The sequence below is a fragment of the Triticum aestivum genome, chromosome 5A (genome assembly GCF_018294505.1).
Source record: "Triticum aestivum cultivar Chinese Spring chromosome 5A, IWGSC CS RefSeq v2.1, whole genome shotgun sequence".
In the NCBI taxonomy this organism is placed as follows: Eukaryota; Viridiplantae; Streptophyta; class Magnoliopsida; order Poales; family Poaceae; genus Triticum; species Triticum aestivum.
Window position 1 is genome coordinate 437953310 of NC_057806.1, and position 6008 is coordinate 437959317.

A 6008-nucleotide genomic window follows, 5' to 3' on the forward strand; every position below is an offset into this window, starting at 1 on the left:
CACATAACCCATGGAGCATAGAACTTTAGACCAAAGAGATTAGAGCCTGATGCAGCCAATTGCCTGATAAAGAAGTCTTGAGCATTGAAGCTGATGCCATTGAAGATATAGAAGACCAATGTCTTCATTGCTCCTTCAAGCTTCGCTGCAGAAGAATGTCCTTTGACAGGCTATAGAGTTCGCCTGATGATATGATAAATAGTGCGGGGCAAATACTATAGGTCTTCAACAAAGAACTCTTTTGGGTATTCAGTGTCGTGTGGCAGGAGCTTCATCATGCTCAGCATTTGGCTCATGTTGGGCTCTGGCTTCTGAAAAATGCTCTCTAATGCATTGCAGTGAAGCTGACAACCAGGTTCATAAAGTTCACCTAGAGTGGGCAGACCAGTGAGCTCAAGAACGTCAAGAGCTTTAGCTTCATGGTGTACGTTGCCTATCATCCACTCAAGGACCCATGTCTTCGGATCCCTGTTGTAGCCGCGAATGTGGAGGGTGGCATAGAATTCTAGTAGAAGCTCTTCATTCCAATGCTCTTTATCAGTCACAAAGTTCAGCAATCCAGCATCACGGAAGCAGTCAAGGGCTTCTTCTAGGCAAGGCAGTCCAGCAATGGCTTCACAGTCAAGACGCGTATGAGGGAAGATGCGCCCTTGATCATAGAGAAGACACAAGTAGTAGTTGTGCTGCTGATAGCTCCAGAACCGATCAGATGAAATCCTTGGCTTGGAATAGGGTTTCTTGGCGCTATCAAAGAAGGTGTTGTGCGCAATGAAGCCATTTGCATTGAATGACCCTGGTGAAGTGGCAGTACCTGGAAACCTGGGCAGTCTTGGCTTAGGCTTCTGGACCTGAGGCCTGTGCTCGACGTGATAATCAAATTGCGGACCAGCAGCAGGTGGAGGAACCAGAATGGGACATCTGACAGTGACCAACTGACCATGATCAAATGCTTGCTCGATGGTGTGTGGCCTTGGTGGCGGTACAGGAGCAGTGGCAGTGGTAATGGTGGTGACTTCAGGCTACAGATTTGCATCAGGTGCAGCATTGGCTTCAGGTGCAATCACTTCGGGCACCACATTAACTTCAGGCGCCACAATAGCTTCAGCCATGACAACGTCATTGGCTTTAGTTGAGTTGTTTGTGGCCGCCTCAGTATTGTTAACCTCCACTTGAGTAGCTAGAGGGTCGGACACATTCTCCTCGAGAACAACTTCAGGGTTGGACTGGGGTGTAGCAACACGTTCTTCTTCCAATCTTGGCTCTTCTTGTTCATCGGCTGATGCAGCCGGAATATCTTCAGCCACTTTGGCTTCAGACTCGGAGTTGTTCGCAGTTGGAGTGGCCTCAAGAAACACTTGGTGTGATACTGATTGGCGCTCTTCTCCTTCTGGAACACTCGACAAAGTGACTTGAGGCCTTGGTCCCTTACGAAGCCTGTGGAAAGCTGGCGACGCTTGTGGCACTACAACAGGACCCCCACTATAGCAGCACATCTTTCCGTATCTAAAAGTGCATATATGTGTTGTTAGCGTCTTTACCAACGGTTTAGGATGCGTAGCCTTATCTAGTGTTGCTAGCGCACATTCCAATGCTTATACTACCATTGGTAAAAGGGACCGTTGCAAAAATACAACACATAAAATAGACTCGCACAACGCTTTTATACGTTGGTGATTAATGTACACGAAGCAGGATCCCGTTGCTTGGCAACGAAGAATTTGCAACGTTTCAAGTGTTGATACTTATATAATGTGAATATTATTATTATTATTATTATTATTATTATTATTATTATTATTATTATTATTATTATACATAATATATTGCCAGTAACTAAATTAACCCAGCACGTAATGGTGATAATTATGTACATGTGAAGAAAAAAACAAAAGAATATACTCATGGGAGGAAGAACTCATATATTAGATAAAACTATTGGATTACAAAGTGGATATTACACAAGGAACACCATTCAAATGTGATGCATAATCCAAATATTTTCTTGACAGCGGAACTTAAACTAAAAGCATCCATCAATACCCGTACAACTAATCTAAAAGTTAACCGAGGAACATCATCCCTGAAACTTGACCAAAACTGAAAGCATCCATCATCATCATCAGGAACAGGACATCATCATCATCATCTTTGAAGTATACTTGCCACACACCCATATAATCATCCATTTATCCTTTGAATCTACAGACAAAAAAATGAACTGTTAACACACAATGCATTGACAAGATGCAAGTAGTGACAGAAGGATGCTAGTCATTGTATCTGCTAGTATATCTCTATATGCAAACTCCAGAAATTCATCTACACCAGGTGAGTACTGTGTACTTTCTCTAGGAAATCGCAATGGTAATTTGGTCAATTCTAAAATCATTGCACACTGCATAAAAATAACAAATATTACTGCAGTTGTAACCATGAATGAAATGCAAAAGCTTAGCTTCTTAATATCTTGTTTACGGTATAAGTTCCTATCATAATACAACAGAAATTCACAATTATATTGTTTTTCGACAATGCAAGGATCCTCCTCCCAGCGATTGCAACATAGCAGGCAGATTTTTTTCAAACATTGTAAAAAAGCTAGTAAGGTTACTCTACTATACATACTAGTCGTCAACGTTTGCACGGGCTAACATTTTTGTGTTTCACATTGTTAGCTGGGAATAAGTACTATGGTGATCTGAAATTGTTAGCTCAGATCTGACATCAGTAATGGTTTCTCCTTACGCTATTCTCTTTAAGGAAAAAAATATGAGAGAAATTATGTATGCTTGGAGGCCAGATGTCTCCCCAACTTATGAGGTTGGAGAAAGGAGGTGCTGCAGAATACAGTTATTAGAACGCTTGGTCACTGCAAAGTCATGATACAATCAAACAAAAAAACATCCAAAACAAACCGTGAGTAAAATTTGATAGTGAAAACACACTCGATGAGAAATTTATACCTGTAAAAATTATATAAGATCATCATGACTTAATTTAAGGGGTTTATGTTGTATATCAAGCCCAATATTTTACAATATTCAGCTTGTATTAATGACACTTCCAGCAAATTTCTTACTGTATATATACAACTGGATATTCGACTCTAGATACATATCAAATATGTCGAATATTTTACACGATAGGATTTCTCTGAGTCATCCACTATGTTTTACCATGTACATCTCTTCTTTTGACTAAAGTATACACTGTCAGCACCCTGTAAATTCCTACTATAAATATATACCAAAGGACACGTCAAGGAGTTGAATTCTGTTATCACGTGGTAGAAAACTACATCACAATAATGGGATAATATGCAAAGTTGCTGGAGAAAGAAGAGAGATGAAATCGACATGAGCAAACTCCAGCACAATAATGGGCTAATGTGCATGCGTGCATGCGTGTGTGCGTGTGTGGCTAAGAACTTAATTTTTTTTAACATAAGAACTTAATTAACGAAGCCAAAAAATTATTTTGGCTAACCTTATACATTACCTTACCGCAAAAAAACCTTATACATGACCTATTAAATATCACCACCACAGATAATTATTTGTGTTTGTCCTTCCTCAACGGCAGCACATATATTTTCACATTCAGAAAAACAAGTTGTGATGAAACTGACCTTGTCAGATAAAATATAAGGTAGAATTGGTAATTGTCAAGGTCATCCTCTCCTCTGCTTGCATGCCACATACCTGCACTGGTACACATTGCTAATTAGCTCAAGTAAACATTTGTTTTCTTTGAAACTAAAAAGAAACCGTGATAATTTATGTGCTGCAAATACAATAGAACAAACTATGTTTTTTGATACATAGTGACATCATTTTTACAAATTGCACAAACAATTATAATTAAGATGTACCTCAAAATATTAAGAAAGGTACATAAAAAATCTACCAAACATAAGGACCATCATAATTTTTATACTGTGAGCTTATGCTTTTGCACATGCATCACACAGACTAGTTGGACTATATATGTATATAATTATATTAACCACTGTGTATAAATAAATAGCCACCATGCTGATATTAAACTAATCGTGCACCTGCAGACATGTATGAACTAGCACATACACTGAAGCATCACACGTTCAAGTTAATTAGGCTACAATTATGCATGCAATTTAATAGAATTAGCGCTTACACCATTGGTGGAGGCAGGGTGATGCGACCAATTAGACCTCTGAGCAGATATGATTAGAAAGAACAAGAGCCCATTGCGTAACGAACTAACAAACATCTAAGTTACGGCGGTCAGGTAGTCAGGCCTGAGTAGATGGCCATGATACAGCACTCGCGGATGTTTTCTCACTTCTACAACAAACCTGCGTAAAGTTCTCACTTCTACAACAGCTCACTGGAACATGTGAACACTGCTACCTACTTCAGCTGTATAAGGTTTAAAAAGGATTTTTTTTTCCAATAGAAATATGACTGTATGACGGAGTGACTGATCAGGCCTACATCTTGGCACGTACGCAGAAAGTGGAACTTTGAATCATCAACATCAACCACGAGACTAAGACAACACGCCTATTATACAATCAGCCAATCACATAATCAACGACAGCAACCAACGACTGCATAATCAAGTTTCACTTACATGGGCTCGTGACAAGCTCCTAAGCCATAACTAAAATCAGTTTAATCACAGCAAGATGCGTCAGCTAGAAGCTCCCCTCCGCACCAACCATCTATAATTCAACCTGCCGGTCATTATTAGGGACTGGCATGTCGTAAGTAGCAATTCCAACTAGACTGAAGTGAAGCAGAGCAAGATGGGGAAAATAAGATTGGGAGAAGAGAAGCGGTCCGCCTCACCATTGTAGCGCGATCACGAGGGTGGTTGTAGTGGTAACTCTGCCCGTAGCCGTAGTCCCTCGTGCGGAGGTACTAGATGCAGTTGGTCGTTGAAGGGGAGCGGTGACGAGAGGGACGGCGTGATGGAAGCAAGTCGCGGGGGAGTGTTGACTAGTGACGGCGCGCCGGGATGGAGGATCGCAGGGGGAGTGGTGAGGGCCTGAGGGGCGGCCTTCCCGGATGGAGGATCGCAGGGGAGTGGTGGCTGGTGAGGGGCAGCGCTCCCGGATTCAGGTAGGTCGAGTGGCGGCGGCCGGCATGGGATCCTATAGGATCGAGAGGAATAGGGAGGCTGGGGAAAGGCAATGACCTAGATTAATCGTGAAAGCCAACTTGGGCCGGCCTAGACCAGAGGCTGGGTTAGTGCGTTGGGCTAGTTGTGGCCGGTTGCAATCTACAACACATATGCTACAATATTTATTATCCGTATCTATTGTGAATATTGCAACATACCGTCAAAACATTGTAGAATATCTGTTGCTTAGCGGGTTTTCTTGTAGTGTGGAGATGGAGTAGGTTGGGCCTCAAAGTCATCATCTTCAAGCACCGGAGCAGTGACTTGAGTTGGGGGAGTAGTTGGTGTTTCTTCTTCACGGGGTGAGTTTTGTGGGTGATCAGCCCATGAATCATCCTGAGCAATTGGCGCCAAAGGACGACCAATGCTGATGAGTTTGTTGTTCGTGAGAACAGGCGATGATACCACATTATGCTCGATCTGAGGAAGGACTTCATCATCTTCAACATTGTCTTCTTGACCAATGTCTTCAGCTGCGGTGGGGTCAACGGCTGGAATGTCTTCAGCTTCAGGAGCCTCTGGGGAAGCAGGCTCATGAACTATCAAACGACGTTCTTATTGTGCAGATGCAGGACGAGCAATAGAAATTGGCTCGACGACAAGGGGCTCTGTGGGAGCAGCCCGATCTTTCTTCTCGGTTTTGCGCTTCTTGGTGGGTGGAGCATCGTCAGTGGTGTTCTTGGTCTTGCGCTTTCTGGCTTTGGCTTCAGCTGACCTTGTCTTCTGAAGCTCTGAAGCCACTATGGGGACCTTAGGCTTCATGCCTGTCATACTGGCTGGGAAGACAATGCGAGGTTCTTCCCTCCTAGATGTATCAGCTTGGTTCACAGCAGGCTTCTTCT

General features: G+C 42.4%; 1 long non-coding RNA gene across 1 annotated transcript; it reads right to left on the reverse strand.

Moving 5' to 3' along the window:
- Positions 1-1902: 1902 nt before the first annotated feature.
- On the reverse strand, positions 1903-5220 carry LOC123107091 (uncharacterized). The gene is made up of 4 exons (XR_006451588.1): positions 4833-5220; positions 4615-4717; positions 3629-3706; positions 1903-2199 (listed from the first exon to the last, which is right to left on the reverse strand). It is a non-coding gene; the product is annotated as an uncharacterized lncRNA (long non-coding RNA).
- Between the last annotated feature and the right edge of the window lie 788 nt (positions 5221-6008).